This window comes from Protomyctophum bolini (genome assembly GCF_963924005.1).
Source record: "Protomyctophum bolini genome assembly, chromosome: 23".
NCBI lineage: Eukaryota > Metazoa > Chordata > Actinopteri > Myctophiformes > Myctophidae > Protomyctophum > Protomyctophum bolini.
Genome location: NC_137884.1, coordinates 4,052,198 through 4,075,004, shown reverse-complemented (window position 1 = coordinate 4,075,004; position 22,807 = coordinate 4,052,198). Strand labels below are relative to the sequence as shown.

General features: G+C 41.4%; 1 long non-coding RNA gene across 1 annotated transcript; it reads right to left on the bottom strand.

Annotated features, from left to right (window-relative positions):
- Positions 1 to 194: 194 nt before the first annotated feature.
- Positions 195 to 9,474, bottom strand: LOC308310873. Its single transcript, XR_013963552.1, has 3 exons — positions 9,380 to 9,474; positions 6,082 to 6,158; positions 195 to 328 (listed from the first exon to the last, which is right to left on the bottom strand). It is a non-coding gene; the product is annotated as an uncharacterized lncRNA (long non-coding RNA).
- Between the last annotated feature and the right edge of the window lie 13,333 nt (positions 9,475 to 22,807).

The window sequence follows — 22,807 nt, the reverse complement described above, 5'->3', positions numbered from 1 at the left end:
CAGGTCCTTTCGTTGAAATGTAAATTTTACATTTCAACAGTAAAGTAATATATAAAGAAGAGAAACACAAGTACAAAAATAACATTTTCGAATTACCTGTATTTCACTAGTAGGAATAAACACGCCATTGGGAAGGTTTAAGGAATTTATTGACAATGAAGAAATGGAAGGATGAAGGTGGGATGGATGAATGCGGGCGAGTAGGTTCCGGGGGGGGGTCGCCGACCCTGGAGTCTTTGGGGAGGAGGTCGAATGGCACTCGTCGTGTGGCGTTCGTCGTAAGGCGTTCGTCTTACGGTGCGCATGGACGATATCCCCCCGCAGGAACCTGATAAGGAGGGGAGAGAGTTTTGTTTTAATCGTTTGATCCACTTTTGGCAAGGTGGATGTAGTGGCTCCTTTGGGGGGAGCGGGGAGAGGAGCTGCTATGGAGGTGAAGGGGTGGGGGTGGGTTGCGAGAGCCTGTGGAGGCGGCTAGTGTGCGACGCAGCGAGGCGGGCGAAGCAAGGAGGATTCTGGCTGGTACTGGGCAGGTATAAAAGGGGACGGGTAGATTGACGTGGAGGGAGGAGAGTGGCATGAAGGGCAGGGCCAATGCGCGTTTCTCCTCCTCCTGAACATCAGTTGTTCCAACTCCATTTAATTTGAATTTTTTTATTTTTTCATTTTTTTCAAATCCTCCAAAATGATGAAAAACGGCGTGCTATAGTATGCCGTACGATATGGGCTATAGCCCATGGTCCAAAATGATGAGAAACGAGGCTAACTTTTTTTTCTTAAAATTTAAAAAAACATGGGCTATAACCCATCGTTTTTTAATTTTTTTCAAATCCTCCAAAATGATGAAAAACGGCGTGCTATAGTATGCCGTACGATATGGGCTATAGCCCATGGTCCAAAATGATGAGAAACGAGGCTAACTTTTTTTTTCCAAATTTCAAAAAACATGGGCTATAACCCATCGTTTTTTAATTTTTTTCAAATCCTCCAAAATGATGAAAAACGGCGTACTATAGTATGCCGTACGATATGGGCTATAGCCCATGGTCCAAAATGATGAGAAACGAGGCTAACTTTTTTTTTCCAAATTTCAAAAAACATGGGCTATAACCCATCGTTTTTTTATTTTTTCATTTTTTTCAAATCCTCCAAAATGATGAAAAACGGCGTGCTATAGTATGCCGTACATATATATATATATAACCCATCGTTTTTTAATTTTTTAATTTTTTTCAAATCCTCCAAAATGATGAAAAACGGCGTGCTATAGTATGCCGTACGATATGGGCTATAGCCCATGGTCCAAAATGATGAGAAACGAGGCTAACTTTTTTTGTTCAAAATTTCAAAAAACATGGGCTATAACCCATCGTTTTTTAATTTTTTAATTTTTTTCAAATCCTCCAAAATGATGAAAAACGGCGTGCTATAGTATGCCGTACGATATGGGCTATAGCCCATGGTCCAAAATGATGAGAAACGAGGCTAACTTTTTTTTCTTAAAATTTCAAAAAACATGGGCTATAACCCATCGTTTTTTAATTTTTTTCAAATCCTCCAAAATGATGAAAAACGGCGTGCTATAGTATGCCGTACGATATGGGCTATAGCCCATGGTCCAAAATGATGAGAAACGAGGCTAACTTTTTTTTTCCAAATTTCAAAAAACATGGGCTATAACCCATCGTTTTTTTATTTTTTCATTTTTTTCAAATCCTCCAAAATGATGAAAAACGGCGTGCTATAGTATGCCGTACGATATGGGCTATAGCCCATGGTCCAAAATGATGAGAAACGAGGCTAACTTTTTTTGTTCAAAATTTCAAAAAACATGGGCTATAACCCATCGTTTTTTTATTTTTTCATTTTTTTCAAATCCTCCAAAATGATGAAAAACGGCGTGCTATAGTATGCCGTACGTCGATATGGGCTATAGCCCATGGTCCAAAATGATGAGAAACGAGGCTAACTTTTTTTTTTCAAAATTTCAAAAAACATGGGCTATAACCCATCGTTTAAAAAGAAAATTCAAATCCTCCAAAATGATGAAAAACGGCGTGCTATAGTATGCCGTACGATATGGGCTATAGCCCATGGTCCAAAACAGGGGTGCCCATTACGTCGATCGCGGTCGACCAGTCGATCGCAAGCGCTGCGCAGGTAGACCGCTTGGCCCTGACATGAAAAAAAAAAAAAAAAACAATCCTCGCCTCGGGCAGGCGACGGCGCGGCGACGGCTTAAAAAACCCCCACAATGCAGTGCCTTGTTTTCAAGTGTGGCGAACGTCGGGTCTGTTCTGTTGTTAAACAAACAAATTAAAAGGATATCTATCCATCATTGTTCATATAGAAAGATGCGCGCGGCAATGAAGCCTAAAACATATCACTTCCATGCAGAGTGGGAAGAAGATTATTTTTTCACGATGTCACATTCCAAGTCCAACTGCGTTTGCCTTACTCGAGCCCATCGCTACATTCATGTGCTTCCCATTCAGAAGCTGATGTTGATTCCATTGCCTCGAAAATAGCAACACTTTTTAACATGAACTCTTCTGCGTTGGAGAATGAGATCATGGCACTGCAGGCTGATACAGTGATACAGTTAAAGTTGCGCGCCCGCGATGGAGAGTTTTGGAGCTTACTCGTGAAGGAAAAGTATCCAAACATCAGGACTTGTGCAGCCTCGCTCACAGCGTTATTTGGCTCCACATATTTATGTGAATCAGCGTTTTCCCACATGAAGATAATTAAGTCCAAATATCGTTCCACGTTGACGGACGATCATTTGGAGCCTTGGAGGCCTGTTTAAGACTAACTGTCAGCAGTGACTGTCCGGATTACGCAGCGCTGACGGACTCCATTCAGTGCAAGGCTGCAAGCAGTCATCTGATTAAAGGGATAGTTCAGATTTTTTTAACTTAAATTGTATGAAATACTTTCCATTAATATAGTGGTTGCAACTGTATTCATTGATTGCCAGAGTCCTGTGGTGGGAGTTCTGCTCTGGTTGAGTTGAGTGGTGCATTATTCCTTCATGTGATTGTGTATGCTTTTTATGTGTGATACTTTTAATATTTGTAACATTTTATGAGCAATATGTTATTACAAATTGAAATTGATTGACGTTATTACAAAGAGTAACTTTAACAAAAAATCTCTTCTTTGCAATGTGGGGTAACTGAAAAGGTGAATAAATAGAATTGATTTTGAAACAGTCCTAATGCCTTAATGTTATTTATTTTAAGCAATGGGATAATATTTTTTGGGTTGGTAGATCACCTTGAGCTGGCAATTTTAAAAGTAGACCTCAAGTCAAAAAAGTGTGGGCACCCCTGGTCCAAAATGATGAGAAACGAGGCTAACTTTTTTTTCCCAAATTTCAAAAAACATGGGCTATAACCAGGGGGGCAGTCAGACAGATATTTTGTGAAGCCACTAAGGAAATGAAAGTTCATATAATGGCCTGTTGTGGCGCTGTCATTGGGCTCAAAAAAACCCATAGCCCCATAGAAGTCCATGTATTTGGGCCCAACTTCACCTAGACTGTATTACCTTAATAAACATGGTCATGAATACTTTCTGCTTCCAGTCACTAGTTTAAAGTCTCATTTCTAATGTCATAATATTCTTTTTGGAAAATTATGGTCCCATTTATAAAAGAAATGACCATAAAGTCGCGCATGTTCTGAGGGGCGTGGCTACCGTTATAGTCTATGAACGGGATCCCCCACCCACTCGAGTCAAATAAAAACCAACGAAGAAGAAGGGGGGATGTCCCGCCTCGTTGTCTGGGCCAGCCAATGGCCAGCTGGGCCAAAACGGATCTAGAAAGATGGCGACTTCCATTGCAAGGACTGACAGGCTTCATTTTACGTTCATGTTAGACCCGCGGAACGCTTTGTCCATATTTTTTACAGTCTATGGCTATAACCCATCGTTTTTTTATTTTTTCATTTTTTTCAAATCCTCCAAAATGATGAAAAACGGCGTGCTATAGTATGCCGTACGATATGGGCTATAGCCCATGGTCCAAAATGATGAGAAACGAGGCTAACTTTTTTTGTTCAAAATTTCAAAAAACATGGGCTATAACCCATCGTTTTTTTATTTTTTCATTTTTTTCAAATCCTCCAAAATGATGAAAAACGGCGTGCTATAGTATGCCGTACGATATGGGCTATAGCCCATGGTCCAAAATGATGAGAAACGAGGCTAACTTTTTTTTCTCAAAATTTCAAAAAACATGGGCTATAACCCATTGTTTTTTAATTTTTTTCAAATCCTCCAAAATGATGAAAAACGGCGTGCTATAGTATGCCGTACGATATGGGCTATAGCCCATGGTCCAAAATGATGAGAAACGAGGCTAACTTTTTTTTCCCAAATTTCAAAAAACATGGGCTATAACCCATCGTTTTTTTATTTTTTATTTTTTTTCAAATCCTCCAAAATGATGAAAAACGGCGTGCTATAGTATGCCGTACGATATGGGCTATAGCCCATGGTCCAAAATGATGAGAAACGAGGCTAACTTTTTTTTTCCAAATTTCAAAAAACATGGGCTATAACCCATCGTTTTTTTATTTTTTCATTTTTTTCAAATCCTCCAAAATGATGAAAAACGGCGTGCTATAGTATGCCGTACGATATGGGCTATAGCCCATGGTCCAAAATGATGAGAAACGAGGCTAACTTTTTTTGTTCAAAATTTCAAAAAACATGGGCTATAACCCATCGTTTTTTTATTTTTTCATTTTTTTCAAATCCTCCAAAATGATGAAAAACGGCGTGCTATAGTATGCCGTACGTCGATATGGGCTATAGCCCATGGTCCAAAATGATGAGAAACGAGGCTAACTTTTTTTTTTCAAAATTTCAAAAAACATGGGCTATAACCCATCGTTTTAAAAAAAAATTCAAATCCTCCAAAATGATGAAAAACGGCGTGCTATAGTATGCCGTACGATATGGGCTATAGCCCATGGTCCAAAATGATGAGAAACGAGGCTAACTTTTTTTTTCCAAATTTCAAAAAACATGGGCTATAACCCATCGTTTTTTTATTTTTTCATTTTTTTCAAATCCTCCAAAATGATGAAAAACGGCGTGCTATAGTATGCCGTACGATATGGGCTATAGCCCATGGTCCAAAATGATGAGAAACGAGGCTAACTTTTTTTTTTTCAAAATTTCAAAAAACATGGGCTATAACCCATCGTTTTTTTATTTTTTCATTTTTTTCAAATCCTCCAAAATGATGAAAAACGGCGTGCTATAGTATGCCGTACGATATGGGCTATAGCCCATGGTCCAAAATGATGAGAAACGAGGCTAACTTTTTTTTCCCAAATTTCAAAAAACATGGGCTATAACCCATCGTTTTTTTATTTTTTCATTTTTTTCAAATCCTCCAAAATGATGAAAAACGGCGTGCTATAGTATGCCGTACGATATGGGCTATAGCCCATGGTCCAAAATGATGAGAAACGAGGCTAACTTTTTTTTTCCAAATTTCAAAAAACATGGGCTATAACCCATTGTTTTTTTATTTTTTCATTTTTTTCAAATCCTCCAAAATGATGAAAAACGGCGTGCTATAGTATGCCGTACGATATGGGCTATAGCCCATGGTCCAAAATGATGAGAAACGAGGCTAACTTTTTTTGTTCAAAATTTTAAAAAACATGGGCTATAACCCATCGTTTTTTTATTTTTTCATTTTTTTCAAATCCTCCAAAATGATGAAAAACTGCGTGCTATAGTATGCCGTACAATATGGGCTATAGCCCATGGTCCAAAATGATGAGAAACGAGGCTAACTTTTTTTTTTCAAAATTTCAAAAAACATGGGCTATAACCCATTGTTTTTTAATTTTTTTCAAATCCTCCAAAATGATGAAAAACGGCGTGCTATAGTATGCCGTACGATATGGTCCAAAATGATGAGAAACGAGGCTAACTTCTTTTTTCAAAATTTCAAAAAACATGGGCTATAACCCATCGTTTTTTTCATTTTTTTCAAAATATGTGCACATAACAGTTTTAGAATGTGTGTGTGCGTGCGTGCAAGCGTGCACTCACAGGTATGTAGCTAGCGTTGATGTAGTCGGAGCAGGGGTCATCCTCCAGGTATGACAGCTTCACCCTGGTAGGGTCATCTAGAGTTACAAAACATTTACTTTATTAATATCAGAGAAAGCAGGTGCAGGTGCTCAAAATTATTGATTTTCCATTACTTACTAGTAATCGGTGATCATTTTTGTCTATGAAACAATTTACTACACACTATTGAATGGTGCTATAGGTTGAAAGTGCTTAACAAGATTTATATCCTGCTGTAAAGATTATTCTCTACTTTCTTTACCGAACATAATTTCTAGGTGTTTTGAAATCTCACGTGTGCGCGCGGACGACGTGCATGTGGACGTGTGTGTGTGTGTGTGTGTGCTTAATCCGAACAGCAATGTCAAAGCCCAGAGCTGCGTTGCATGAGGTTAAAAATCAATTTGTCATGTTGTCTGTTCTCGCAGGAAAACACAAAGATATTGTCACATAGGAACGAGCAACCGCCACACAAATGTACACGCAAAGAAGGTTTTGCACACACACACACACACACACACACACACACACACGTCACCCGCTTCATCTGTCCAAAACCGACACACAGAAACATAATGAACTTTTCACACTCCAGTCGTCACATGACGCAGACGGCTGTCATCCGCAGACACGCATGGAACACACAGGCACACACACACACACACACACACACACACACACACACACACACACACACACACACACACACACACACACACACACACACACACACACACACACACACACACACACACACACACACACACACACACACACACACACACACGCACACACACACGCACTGAATCATGCACAACACAATCACATCTGGATGACAGTCAGTGTTGGAAAGCAACTAAAGTACATTTACTTAAGTACAGTAGTTAAGTACCATTTTGTGGTATTTGTACTTTACTTGAGTATTTCCACACACCAATACTTTTACTCCACAACATCTCAGAGGCAAATATTGTAACTATAGTTACTAGTTAATTTGTAGAATTCCTATTAAAACACACACACTAAACACTGCAGCACTATATAGATTTCATTTGAAAATAGCAGATCTACAAGCTCAAAATGTGTCGCAATTAGGCATCGATTTTCTAAAAATATATATATATATTTTAGGGGGGCTAGTGTATGATGTGAGCTTTAGTCATATTCCATCATATTCATATACGTGCTTTTGGAGAGAAAGTATAGTCACTTTCAGTAGTAGAGCACTGTGGAGGGGAGCTGTGTGTGTCTGTGACTGTGCCCAGGTGATGATGGTCGTTGATGCTCATCAAGGAAGGCAATTATGTTTCTGCACTGTCAAAAGTAATGCTACTTCTTTTGCAATGTAGTTAAATAAAAAAATCTCAGGGGGGGAAGATACATTATATAAAATTAAAAAACTGTAATGTTTCTTTAAAAAAAATAATAATAATAATATCGTGAAAAATTGTATCGTAAACCTCATATCGTGATACGAATCGTATCGTGAGTTGAGTGAATCGTTACATGCCTAGTCGCAATGCGTCGCTCACAATCTTTTCATACACTTTGAACCTGCGAAATGAGACATTCTGCACAATGAGTACTTATACTTTTGGTACTTTAAGTACATTTTGATACTAATAACTTTGTACATTTACCGTACTCAAGTACATTTCTAATTCACCTTTAGCTAAGCCCCGCCCTCTCCCACTTGTACACTTTCCAGCCTCATTCATTCCTACTGTATGTAAAGATATCATGGACCATTTTACATATTAAATACTGGTTAATTTTTGGAACTAGACCTTCAAAATCTCTTCCAAATCTGTCAACAAGGCCTGCCATATGCACTGGAAAAACATGTGCGTGACATTTCTTTTTTAAAACGATCATAATAGGAAAACTATTGGTGGAGAGGTTTGTCTAACCCATGTTATGGTTAGCTGTGATTGGACCACAGCAGTTTGGCGAGGGGCTTAGCTATAGGTAAATTCCGGACTTTACCAGAGTATTTCTACATTGCAGAATTTATACTTTTACTTAATACATATGAGTAATTTTTCCATCACAGGTGACATTTCACACATTATTAATCTGTTATCACACGCGCGCGCTCTCTGTCTCACACACACACGCACACACACGCACACACACACACACACACGCACACACACACACACACACACACACACACACACACACACACACACACACACACACACACACACACACACACACACACGCACATACACATGCACACACACACACACCATTTTCTTCTTGGCACCTTCCACCAATCACACCAGTCATGTATTGGTGGGTTTCCATGGGAACTGGCCCTACTGTATGTCGTTAATTAAACCACTAATAGCATCAGGACGTTAACGAGGCAGGTAGATGATTCTTCAGGCCTAATGTGTCCCGACTTAACGACAGCAAGTCACGTTGCACACACACGCGTACGCACATGCACGCACACGGCCAGGCACGCATGTACACAGTACACACGCACGCAAACACACACACAGTGTTGATTTTGTCTACTAAAACTATGACGAAAAATGTTTGTTTCAACTACCTTTTTTCACTGACGAAAACTAAATGGAAACTAAGCTAGGATGGCTCAAACTATGACTAAATATACTGGCAATTTCGTCCACAGACTCTTCCACAGACTACAGTAATGTGGTGAAGAAATCCAGTAGAACAAAATGTTATAGGGAGGGACTAGTGGAGAAGAGATCCAGTAGAACTAAATGTTATAGGGAGGGACTAGTGGAGAAGAGATCCAGTAGAACTAAATGTTATAGGGAGGGACTAGTGGAGAAGAGATCCAGTAGAACTAAATGCTAGGGAGGGACTAGTGGAGAAGAGATCCAGTAGAACTAAATGCTAGGGAGGGACTAGTGGAGAAGAGATCCAGTAGAACTAAATGTTATAGGGAGGGACTAGTGGAGAAGAGATCCAGTAGAACTAAATGTTATAGGGAGGGACTAGTGGAGAAGAGATCCAGTAGAACTAAATGCTAGGGAGGGACTAGTGGAGAAGAGATCCAGTAGAAATAAAAGACAAGTCATTTTGTCTTCGGTTGCGCTTGAGTGTTACTGAAAATATCCGATCTACAAGCTCACGTGTCACATTGTGAGCTTGTAGATCGGCTATTTTCAGCCTGCAACCAAGTGTAAAATGTGGCAAGGCACCGTCAAAATCAACTGTAGATTAAATGACCAAAAAAACTATATACAAATGTGCTGCTGAAATCAACGCACACGCGCATGCACAGGGCAGGACCTACATGGCAGGATGTTGTTGTATCGGTTCTTGCCACGGTTCTCTGGCAGGCGAACAGCGTCCACGGGGCTGGTTTGCGACCCACATCCTTCAGATCCTACACAGACAGATGGGGAGATTAGACCGCGAGCCATGTCCATGTCTTTTGAGATCAGTGTTGATTTCACAGAGAGGGACTGGTTGGTTGTGCTCAGGTGTTGCGTTCTGAAAATAGCAGATCTACAAGCTCACAGCGCGTCGCAGTGCAAGGCGTTGTGAGCTTGTATATCTACTATTGATCTCTTCTCCACCAGTCCCTTGACTCCCTTGTAGATCAAAAGACTAAAAACTGAATCAAAATTTGCCGTCAAGATCAACAGTGGACAGATGGGGAATTAGACTGTATGCCATGTCCATAGAGAAGGAGAGAGAGAGAGAGAGAGAGAGAGAGAGAGACACAGGGGCAGAGGCTTTGAGAGAGTGCCAGCGGGACAGATGGACAGAATGTCCCAGGTGGATAATCATCTCTCTCTCTCTCTCTGCACTGTAATGGTATTATCTGTAGTGTGTTATTACCTCAACCTCTTCTGACAGCAGATAGTTGTAATCTAATGGCATTGTAGTGTGTTATTATTATTGGTATTACCTCAAACTCTTCTGACAGCAGATAGTTGGAGTCACTGCTGGAGCTTGTTGATGTGAGACTCATAGTGGCAGGCTTTGATGGGACGGCCAGACAGACAGACAGAGGCATATTTGAACAGATGGACAGAGAGAGAGAGAGAGATATATATGGGTGAGCTATAGGAGTTATGCCGATCTCTGATCAGCTCATCTGTGTGTATGCGTTTGGCATTTGAATGTTGGACGGTGGCGTCTTATCTCACCTGGTGATACGGCGGTTGCTGAAACGAAGGACGGAGCAGCATGTTACAAACACAAAGCCATTACAGTGATATATATAGATGCATGAATAGATAAACATTGTTTTCATATCAGCGTTTCGGTCCAAGACAACGTATATGGAATGAAAACGAATTTGTTTCCTGCAACAGGATGTAAGTCATGCAAATAATATGACTTTTCGTGTGGAGATCCTGCTACTGGTATAAAAAAGGTTTCATCCAGTACAGTATGTGACCTGGATATGGATGAAGTTCAGATGCATTAGAGATGAAACGGCTCTTTTACCACTAAAGCCACAATTATTCAAGACTTTTCTAAAATAGCCGAGCTACAGGCTCTCAATGTTGGAAGTATTCATTCATTCTTTGATTTTGGACATGACCTAAATCAGGGGTATAGGCAACCTTTTGCACCCGCGCCAGCATTGGCACAAAGGAGGTGTGAGATATAATAAACTATAAAAAAAATAATGTAGTCAAATAAATGAAGTCCCTTACAGTTGTATGTCAATTACATCCTGCACGTCGTTCTACATTCATTAAAACTCTGAACTCTGACTGGGGGAGGGTCTGGGAGATAGCTGGGTTATTATAGTCTAATGATGATAATTATATAACAATGTGAAAGAAAATATTTAAAAAGAAGGGAAAGGCTTATATTCGCGTGCAATCAAAATATGTTGGCATTTTTTTATGTGGCGTCATTCAAATTATTGTTGACGTATAGAAGAAGAAAAAACATGGCACTTCATTTCAAAAAGGTATTGGAATTGGAACACGGGGGTGAAAGTGGAAAATTTGAGCAGCACCGTGTCCGTTTGTGTTACTTCAGTCGTACAGCTGAGATCCAGTGTGGAGTCCCTAGCACATCACCAACGCCACACACGCACACACAGCATTGAATAGGTGTTGCTGCGTGCAGCGAGTGAAGGATTAGGTCATCAGAGATGAGATTGAACATGGGGGGATTGGACTGGAGTCACCTCATTGGAAATAAATAGTTCTCACCACGTGCACGCACACGGATCGGAGGACAGTGACTCTATTGGAAAGTAATCTGTCTCTCTACCGGTGTGTCTCTCTCTCAAATGTCAGACAGAGAAGATATAGTGGAGGTCTGTGCTCTCCAATTACTTACATAACGTCCTGCATACACACGCAGACAAAGAGATAAAACACGTAGCTCCTGACACCCATGTATATTCCGGAGGCTGGCAAAGCCTTCCACATACTCATCACCTGTACAGTGCGCGCGCACGCGCGCGCACACACACACACACACACACACACACACACACACACACACACACACACACACACACACACACACACACACACACACACACACACACACACACACACACACACACACACACACACACACACACACACACACACACACCTCACTCTCTCTCTCTCTCTCTCTCTCTCTCTCTCTCTCTCTCATGGTACAACTGTGACTCATTTTATTTCTCACCGGTTTTTCACCCGATAGTTTTAGAAAGAAAGCAGCAAATGGAAAAGAAATTACAACCACCTTTTAAACTTTCTCTAATAAGCTAAAACATGAACCTTGGTTGGAAAAAACTAAAGTTGTCCTTTAAATGTTCATCAGATCAAAGGAAATTATAAGCACTCTTTGCGTACCCACTAGTACCAACATTTACTAGCTCCGGTGTCACGTACATTTGAAATGTCTAATGTGTAATAATAATAATAATAGTAGTAAACGCACAATAGTTGGACCCGAGATGGAGTAGTGGAGTAAAAGTGAAAGTATTCATTACCCACTTCAGCCCTATATACACATTTGAAAATAGCCGTTCTACAAGCTCACAATGCACTGCGATGTGTCGCATTGTGAGCTTGTAGGTCTACTATTTTCAAAATATCTGTATACATTTGGACGGACGGACGGACGGACTAATGAGTTTAAAAGACCACTGGACAATATCGATGAGAATACGTATGCCTCCTCTGCTATTCATTTCAAGCTGGACGGATAAATTAAATAACTCAGATGGATGATACATCATTATGGGATTTGCGGCGGTGACACTGCACTGTGGTCTGGACTAGGCCACGTAACGAGGCTTTAATCCGATTTGAGATTAAAGATGACCTTTAATCTGATTATTTGACCGCTGGGGAGCAGTGACAGCCAGCGTCATCGGCAAACAAACAAACAACCACTCCAAAAATGACTCAAATGTTTCACTTAAGTAAATGTATCATCAATATTGCAAAAATAGAAATACTCTGTTACAAGTAAAAGTCCGGAATTCAACATTAACCTGAATAAAAGTACAAAAGCAAAGTACTTGTATGCGTGTGTATGTGTGCGTGTGCGTATGTGTGTGCGTGTGTATGCGTGCGTGTGCGTATGTGTGTGTGCGTGTGTATGCGTGTGTGTGCGTATGTGTGTGTGCGTGTGTATGCGTGCGTGTGCGTATGTGTGTGTGCGTATGTGTGCGTATGTGTGTGTGCGTATGTGTGCGTATGTGTGTGTGCGTATGTGTGCGTATGTGTGTGTGCGTGTGTGTGCGTACAGTATGTGTGTGTGCGTGTGTGTGCGTATGTGTGTGTGCGTGTGTGTGCGTACAGTATGTGTGTGTGCGTGTGTGTGCGTACAGTATGTGTGCGTGCGTATGCATATGCGTGCGTACCGTCAGATTCGGCGACAATCACAGCGAAGTATCTCACGGCTCCGTTGCGGTCACTGAACCACGAGCAGTTGAAGCGAAACAGGATGGAGGACCACATGACCTTGGACGACCTCTCGCTCACGTGCACGCTGGGAGGCGGGACTCATGGCGTTCCTGGAGACGTAAAAATATTGGCAGTCAATCAGTCAAATCAATCAGACCGGTCATTCAAACGCTTTCACATTTCTAGAGCAGTGTTACCAAAAGTTCTGTGACCCAAAAGAGAAGTTAGACGTTTGCTTATGAACCAAACAAGTGAAAGTAGCAGATCTACAAGCTCACAACGCGTCGCTCGGCACCGCGTTATGAGCTTGTGGATCGTAGATGTGTCTGTGACCCACAAACGGGTCCCGACCCACTGTTTGGGAACCAGTGTTCTCCACCGTCTCCGTTTCTATGCTCAGGTATATTTCTAGGAGCAGAAAAAGCCCTGCAGGGAAGACTTTCTTTTTTCTTTCTTTTTTTTAAGTGGTGCAACCACTTCTACAACCAGCTCGCAATGTCCGTGTGTTTGTTTGTGATGTACGTCAAATGAGCACGAGTGGTATGTGCGCATGCGTGAAATTGGAACGATAGAAGTATCTGACATTGCTGCCACCTGCTGGACGCAAATCGCTAATCTAACGGAGCAGAGAGAGAGAGAGAGAGAGAGAGAGAGAGAGAGAGAGAGAGAGAGAGAGAGAGGGGAGTTGCACCACTTTGTTCACACAAGTGTGATTTTTTTTAAAACAAAGAACTTCCCCAAATAGAGCTGGTCACCTGGGAGAGAATGCAGGAGACACGGATTAGAAACAGATATGAAATGACAGAGCGAGAGAGAGAGAGAGAGAGACAGAGAGAGAGAGAGGGGGGGGGGGGGGGGTTTGAATGAAGGAAGTAAGGTGAGGCGAGCCGGCGAGGTAAAACCTTTATTGTCCCAGAGGAGCAATTTATAGTTCACACTTCAGTGTAGAAGAAACAGAGAGAGTAAATGGATATACTCTACTGTAGAGAGAGAGAGAGAGAGAGAGAGAGAGAGAGAGAGAGAGAGAGAGAGAGAGAGAGAGAGAGAGAGAGACTTTTCCATCCACTAATCAAATTACGTGGATAAAGTGAAAGCATTGGACGGTACAAGAACTGTTGCCTATACTGTAGTTACACACACAGTTTACAATTTACCAATGGGTCACATTGGCAAAAACATCCTGTGTTCATTAATCAATGTGCATTATGCTAACCACATTGACCATGATCATGATGGGTCCATTTTGTTACATTTGTTACACTCTCAGGGTCGGGCTACACTGGGGACGGAAGGGAGTCTGTGGGAGTCAGCAACGGTACGCTGCCACTATAATCAATGTGCAGGTTGTGCATATAAGCTCAGCGCGTGAATCTTGTGTGTTCGATTCTTCTTCCGCGGGAGTTACGCAGCCATTCGCCTGATCGCCTTCAGAAGAAAAAACTGTAAATGCGGAACTCCCCGCGGGGCGGTCGAATTGTCGGTGCAGCCTCCTAGCTGCTTCACGACGAGGTTCCGTCGCCAGTGTAGCCCCGGCCGCCAAGACTTAACCCATTCTGACCTGAGATCAGATTCATACGAGGTTTCCACTGGACACACACTGGTCTGATTAACCCATTCTGACCTGAGATCAGATTCTAAAAATGTCAGTCGTTCTTCGATTTTTCAAAAATAGCAGACCTACAAGCTCGTAGCGCGCCACTCGGTGGCGCGCTATGAGCTTGTAGATCTGCTATTTTTCAATAGCTAAAGCATAACATGATGCTGACACCAACATGGGTTCCCGTTCAGAATGGGTTAAATGGTCACTCTGGAATTTACTGTGTACTGCAGGCAGGTCAACAAAGAAGAGTTTAAAAAAAGAGTACAGTGTAGACACGCTGTCCCGCTGTGTCAGTACGACCAAGGCTTCTGGGCTGTGTCCTGCCTTTCTTTGTCCTAAAAAGAAGAAGTGTCCCCTCCAGTAAATTGCAGGCTCTGACCCACATCACCACAACACTGGTATGGGTGACAACTCATCCTCTGCTTTCTATTCTGTCTGCGTCACCTAGAATAATCTGTTTCTTTCTCTGCCAGGCCTCAAGTCACCTGATAAATCACCTTGACAGAACTAGATGGAGATTAAAAACAAAACCCTCAGAAACACAGAGAGGGAAAGAGAAATAAAAAGTGAGAGATGAGCGCAAAAGACAGGAGGATCCGACCGTGGAGAGATAAAGAGAAAGCAGGAGAAAGAGCTGGAGAGATGGTAGTAAATATATATAATTATCCATTTCTCTCTTCCTCTGTGACGCCAAGCAGTGTTGATGTTGACAGCAAATCTTGATTTTTGTTTTAGTCATAGTCTCTTGAATATTTTTCCTTAAAGGACAACTTTTGTTTTTTTCAACCAAGGTTCATGTTTTAGGTTGTTATTAAAGAAAGTAAAAGGTGAGTTTTTGAGGATTTAAAAAAAAATGAAATAATGAAAAAAACGATGGGTTATAGCCCATCGTTTTTTGGTCTAATAGACTGTCCCCAGCAAGTGGTCACAATTTCAAACTGCCAAAAAAGTGTCTAATACTGTCACAATCACATAAATATACATACTAAATGAAAGTAGATTGTCAACAGTTTTTTCTTCAGTTGTTAGCTAAACCTAACCCTAAACTAAAATACTAAACATTATTTTGGAATTCTTAACAAAGATCATAATAATGTCCTGACGGAGTTGACATGTAAAAGCTGTGACCACATTGATATCAACATTGTTTGTTTAAAATATCAAACAATTGAATGCTTGTCAGACCAGGTGCTCCACTGTTGCAACAAATATAAACAGGACTTGTTTATATTTTTGGGTACAGAGACCGTGGTACTACAGTACTGAAGAACACTCATAACAACAGAAGTGAAGAATCCGTCTACTAGTACCAAAGGATCTTAGACAGCGAAGGAAGTAGATTCTTTGCTTTGTTTTCTTACACACAGAATCAATCTGATCTTTCCATGACAACAGATGGTCTTACTACTCCTAGGTATTTGTACAAACATACCTGGTTGATCGGTTCACCATGAATAGTAATAGGGGATCTGTGTATCTCTGGTATGGCTAAAACGAAAATAATTTTTATTCAACAGACTATGACTAAAACGAATGTGCTGTTTCAATTTATTTCAATGAATTTGCTACTAAAAAAGTATCTCAAAGGTACATCATGTAAAAAATAAAGGTCAAATACAATAATAATATATATATTGTTTCCTTGCATGTCAGTGGGTGGCCTGTCAGATAACATTTGATAGATAGCACAAGCTTTACTTAAAAGAGACACGGCAAAGGTCACTGAACATGTGCACGCACGCACGCACGCACGGCACACAAATCTGCAGCGATCTAAAGATTATGTATTATGTATATGTACAGTACAGTCTGTCATACAGTCTGCCATGGCTGGGTATGATGAGAACAGATTATCCACCGTTCCAACGTAATGCCCTCTTAAAGACACGGGAGGACAGAATGGTTCCTTAAAGACATGTTATAAATAATATGTACGGGAGGACAGATCGCTCTTCATGAGAACACGATGGGGATCTGTTAAAGGGAAGGTCTGTAATCCTAAAACAAAGTGATGCAACGTATCTGCATGGGGTACATCGAAACAAACAAATCCTGCTATTGGAGCCACGTTGTACCTACTGGAACTGGAGCATGAAATGTGTACGTGTAACGGCCGGGATTCGAAAAGTCCAAAATCTTAACCACTATAGACCAAAGAAATATCCCTATTGACTGGTCTTTAAAAAGAATACTTTCTGAAACGTCTATGGGGAAAATGAATGGGACATTGTCTTCCGGGCTGCTCGTCGTCATGAAAGGGGGCGGGACTGCGACGCTCCATATGAATAGTAATAATAATAATAATAATAAACTTTATTTATAATATAGCACCTTTCATGCCCAAAGTGCTTTGCGGGGCAGAATAAAAATAATACAAACTTAAACAAGAACAATATTACAACGGGCAGGCAGTTAGACCTGAGTGGGCGGTTATAGGGGACATATCTAGGCAAACAATCGTGGAGATAGGAAGGTGCAAGACCATTAAGAGCTTTATGAACAAAATCAATTCTAAAAACCACCGGGAGCCAGTGCAGTGAGGTTAAAACCGGGGTAATGTGAAATAAGCTCTTCACAAACGGGGGTGAACATGAACCGACACAGTGCTGCTGGTTTAACTGCAGAGGAGTGACACTTTAAAACAACCACAAGCACTTTGGTGCAATCATGAAGAAAGTATACGACAGATGACCTGTCACAGTCCGTATGCATCATTAATGCCCGTGTGTTTATACACACACACATCACTTCCAACGCGTGTGTGTGTGTGTGTGTGCCTCCATTTGTGTGACTGAAGAAAGACTTGATTGTCATTGACAGTGTTGCCTCTCTTTCTCTGGTAGAGAGTCATTGCTTTATTGCACGTCGTGGACATCAATCACACCAAATACTCACACATAAACATCCTGTCTGTATATAGTGTCCACTAACTCCTCCGCTGACTGCCTGTCTCACTCAGTGACTGTCTGTCTGCCTGCCAGTCTATCTGCATATGCATGCATCTGTACCTGTCTGTCTGTCTGTCTGTCTGTCTGTCTCCCTAACTGCCTGCCAGTCTAGTCTGTCTGTCCATCCGTCTGCTTGAGCTGCTACTCTTTTGTATATCTAGTCATCTACGGCAGGTGTTCCCAAACTTTTTTGGACCAGGTACCCCTTTTGGGGTAGATATTTTTCCAGGTACCCCCTCATCCTCGCAACACGGATAACAATATATTTACAACCACAAGCAGTGTTTCCTGCAGGAAAAAGCTTTGGCATGGTGCTGGGCACAGGCCGCAATTTTGATTAATTAATTCATTTGATTCATTAATTAATAAGATTAATACATTAAGATTAATTTGTATTATTGCTCTTGTATTGCTATTGGAGACACTGGGGGGACACTGGGGGACACTGGGCAGGCACTGAGGAGGCACTGGGGAGACACTGGGGAGGCACTCAGGGGCACACTGGGGAGGCATTGGGGAGGCATTGGGGAGGCAGTCGGGGGGATACTGGGGAGGCACTCGGGGGGACACTGTCTAAATGTATACGTCTAAATGTATACGTCTAAATGTAGACGTCTAAATGTATAAGTCTAAATGTTTAAGTCTAAATGTATACGTCTAAATGTAGACGTCTAAATGTAGACGTCTAAATGTGTACGTCTTCTCTTATGGGGGTCCCTGGCATATCTTTTCAAATGGGGGTCCACAGGCTAAGTAGTGTCAATTTGGGGGTCCTTGACATGAAAAAGTTTGGGAACCACTGCTTTAAACACTTTAGCACTTTATGAACATGAACAAAATTGATGGGTCCCCCCTGGAACTCCCTCAGGTACCCCTGGGGGTCCCCGGACCCCACTTTGGGAACCACTGATCTACGGTACATTAACCGTTTCCGCGCCATTGCCGTAGATCTAGGTCAATTGAAGCCTATTATTTAATACTACGCTTACCGCCATTGCCGTAGATCAATGGCAATTGCGCTTTTATAGCGCTTTCGATCGATCAAGCCACAATGCTACTTGCGTTAGCATCGGGTAGCTACCTGTTGTTGCCATGACAATGGATCGCCCATCTTAGATCGTCCTCGCCATAATAATCCATTCTATCTGTTATTCCTTGTCCCAGATGGCATTTTTGGTCAAACCGTTTCTTTGATGTCACAGAGCCGATGCTGTGGAGGCCTCCAGTGCCCCGGCATAGATCCATCAGTTGAACGAGACCCGTTAAACTTACTATAGGATACCGGTATGTCTACTTCCGGAAGTCTGGAAATGTGGCTTTTCAAAATAAGAGCTCAACTGGGAAAAATGCTGGTGTGAATTAGATCGTACTTTTTTCAATAAATGCTAGCGGGCTAACGCTAAGTGTTAATTTCTCCAGACAGACAGACATACTGACAGACAGACAGACGCCTTACTACCCCACTGAGCCGCAACTTTGATTAAGTTGGATGCATGTCTCTGTGGGAAAACCAGCAAACTAGGTTACATGTGATACTGAGGAATGGGGTTGGAGACGCACGCACGCACGCACACACACACGAACGCCAAAATGACATAACAGTCTTATGTCAGACTGCCTATTACCAGACGACTGACTTCCTGGCAAAACATCAAGGCTTGTTGAACCCTGAACCCTGTGTTCAAACATTGTATTGCATGTGTATTAAATGCTGTGACGGAAAGATTCAAAATGTACTCGAATATAAAAATATATTGGTAGTATTGGTATCATAATGTAGTTAAAAGTATAGAAAGTAGTCATTGTGCAGGATGTCCCATTTCACAATAAAACGATGCAATATACTGCCTCATCAAAGTTGGTGTTGTGACATTAGATATTGTCAAGTACTTGCATGAGAAGGAGAGAGCTGGTGGAGTTAGTTGTTTTAGCAGACAGTAGTTTGAGGGTCCAATGGAGTCAAGATGATTTGCCCAATTAGTTTTTTTACTATTGGTTCAATATTTCCGAGATAACACACAGACGTAAAGGGTGTTCAATAGCAGATTTATGGAGAAAAAAACCCCCCTCTAAAATGGAGTTATGAGGTTTCCTCCGGACAAGTTGGGTAAGTAGGCTACCTCGCCTCACTTTTCTTCCTTCATCCAACCCTCTCTCTCCTCCCCCCCCCCCCCCCCCTCTTCCCTCTCTGTAAGTTTGCAGGGTTGAAACTGTTGTCCACAGCCAAGGACAGCCCAGTTGTGGACCCTGATGTAATAATAATAATAATTTAAAAAAATTGTATAGCACCTTTCATGACATGAAATGCAGCTCAAAGTGCTTTACAGAACAATGGAGAAAAAAATTAAATAAAAGCAAGGCGTAAACATTAAAAAACAAGAGCAGTAATGCAATACAGTGAGGACATGAATAACAAAAAATAAAATGTAGAAGTGGGCCTTGAGCTGTGCTTTAAAAATGTCTACAGAGGCTGCCTGTACGAAGTTTGTTCCATGCCGTCAGCATAAACAAGTCTTAGTGCTTTTCATTGTTTCGTCCTCAAAGACGTTGCAGTTTTTGTATTGACTTGAATGTTCAATCACTTTCAGTTGCCATTACATTACAGTGCAGTAGCATTGCTACCGTATGAGCCTCGGTTACAGTACTTTGAGTACTTTTCCAGCCACTGGATGTGCAAATAGTGCACTTAGTGTGCCCCCTGGTGGTCAAAAGCCCACACTCTCTAGGGTTAATATGGCACATTTTAGGACCAGAAATGTCCATGCATTTATGGAAGATAAATAAAACAAAATATAATCAAATTATTGCCATTTGTTTGGGCATGGATTGAGTCATTGATATAATGCAGGTTGCAATGGATAACAAGATGATAGCCATCCTATTTGTTGTTGTTCTTTTACTCTATCATTAGTTTTTATTTGTTTATTACGTTGTTTTGTTTATAATATTAACCCATTTTGGGCGGGAACCCCTTTTGGTGTTAGCATTATGTTATGATTTAGCTATTGAAAAATAGCAGATCTACAAGCTCATAGCGCAGCGTGCCACTTGAAAAATCGAAGAACGACTGACATAGAAACATAGCTTTTTCAGAAAACTGTCAGGATGTAGAAGACATTTTTAGAATCTGATCTCAGGTCAAAATGGGTTAACACATTGTGTGCCTTTGTATTCTTTCAAAATAGCGACCTGGGGTGCCCATCCAAATTCTCAAAATGGGTTTTAACCCGGTCGATGCCAAACTTTGCACAAACACTCCCTAGATGCCAACAATGAACCTCTGCCCCAGAAAATTTCCAGAACAGCTATTATAATTATAGCACCACCAGGCCGACTTTTGTAAAACACATTTTTGGATAATACTCCAGATTTTGTCCCAAAATCCCACACATCGTTACACACTGAGTATCTCTGACAGATCTGTCCGATATTCCATCCTAATTGGCTAACATTGACTTTCAAAGTTTGCAGGATTGGCCTGTTTTGAACAAAACTCACGAACGCAGTGTGCAATTTACGTTAAATCTTTCACAGCCTATTATAGCGCCACCAGGAGGCCACAACCTGACCTGGCCTGGTGTAGACCTGTGCCCTGAGGGGCACTTTTTCTAGTTTCTGCACTGAAATGTACTGTAATGTTTTACCTAAGTAAAAGTATCAATACTGCAATGAAAATACTGTCCAGTAAAGTCCAGTATTCAACCAAAAGTAAAGGCAATATTTATGCAGAATGTCCCATTTCAAGTTTTCAAATAAAAATAGCTCACAATGCGTCAATAAATGTGTAAATAGTTGTGAAATATTTGCCTCTGAGATGTAGTGGAGTAGAAGTGAAAGTAAAACATTGTACTTACTGTATAAGTACAGTAGGCCTACTTGAGTAAATATACTTTAGTTACTTTACACCACTGTTCAGAGAGACAGCTGAAGGTTCATAATTCCACTTACTGGTCCTGACGCCTCTCTGGATTGGCTGGCTGCTGGCCACGGGCCCGCCTCCAGACACACCCCGCTGATGAAGAAACGAAGAGACAGTTATTATTGTGATCTGATTTCACATTTAGGAATTATGGATCTATTTTTTTTTGCAGCGGTTTTCAACCAGTGGTCCGGGAAGTCGGGGACCACCAGTGGTCCTTGAGGGGGTTCCTGGTGGTCCCCAGCTAAATGATGGAGAGCAGCTAGGTTACCTTTAGACTTTCAACTCTTGAGAGCATACAGGTCCATTTGGTTTGATTTTACACTCCCACCCGTTCTGTTCTCCCTGCACACTGCTGCCACATTGCCATATTGTTGGCAACAAAAGCATAGCTCATTTAAGTCAAGTACACTCTCTGGGGTAGATGATCTCCTGCAAACGTCAAACAAACTGACCCACTTTCCTCTCGTTTCCCATCTCTAAATCTGGACAATCTTTTTGCCTGACAAACACCGTCGTCAACAAGGCTCACAATCGCTTGTGGTCTCACTGACAATGGAACTTATAATTCCCTATAGCTCAGTTTTCCTTCAGGGCGAAAGGTGCTCACCAGCCGGTGCAATTATGTTTTGTGTGTGTCAATCAATCTGTATGTATGTTTACAATTACAATACATCAATTTGTATGTTTAACTTTCAATCAATCTGTAGGCCCGTGACTCGTCTGTCTAAGTGCAGGGCTGCAGCCTGCAGACTATCAGAAATGACTTTGGACAGATGGAAAAAAAACTTTAAGTTAAATTTGCAGAGTGACAGATTACTTTACCTGGGTTACATCTTCTGATAGGTGTACTTGAATGCCATGCCATGACATAATAATCCCATCTAGTGTTTCATTCGCGCGACAAAATAGGCTACAGCTGAGCTTTGTTGTGCTGCTTAGCTGGATCATTGCAAATCAGCATGAACATTCTCCACAGTTTCAGGCTACAGGTTGCCGGTAGATGGTGTATAGGGAAATGCTGCCATCTAGTGGAGAGGCTGGCGAACCGACCCTCTAGTCTACACAACAGAATCTCCCAAGCATAAGCAGTAGGCCTACGGTCCTTTGTTTAAAATGTATTCATTCAAACGTAAGAGTTAAATGAACACTCACAGGTGGACACTGAGCCAGAGCTCAAGAAAAGACAGCCCAAAGCCATGTAGGCAGTGGTGGACGAATTACTCACATGCTTTACTTAAATCATGGATATTTCACTTTCAAGAAATCTACTCAGGCTTAAATGTGAACATCCCAGACAGTTATTTCGTTGCTCGATTCAGTGTTGTTATTCATTTAAGCTGCCCCACCCTCCATTTTAACCATGATAGAT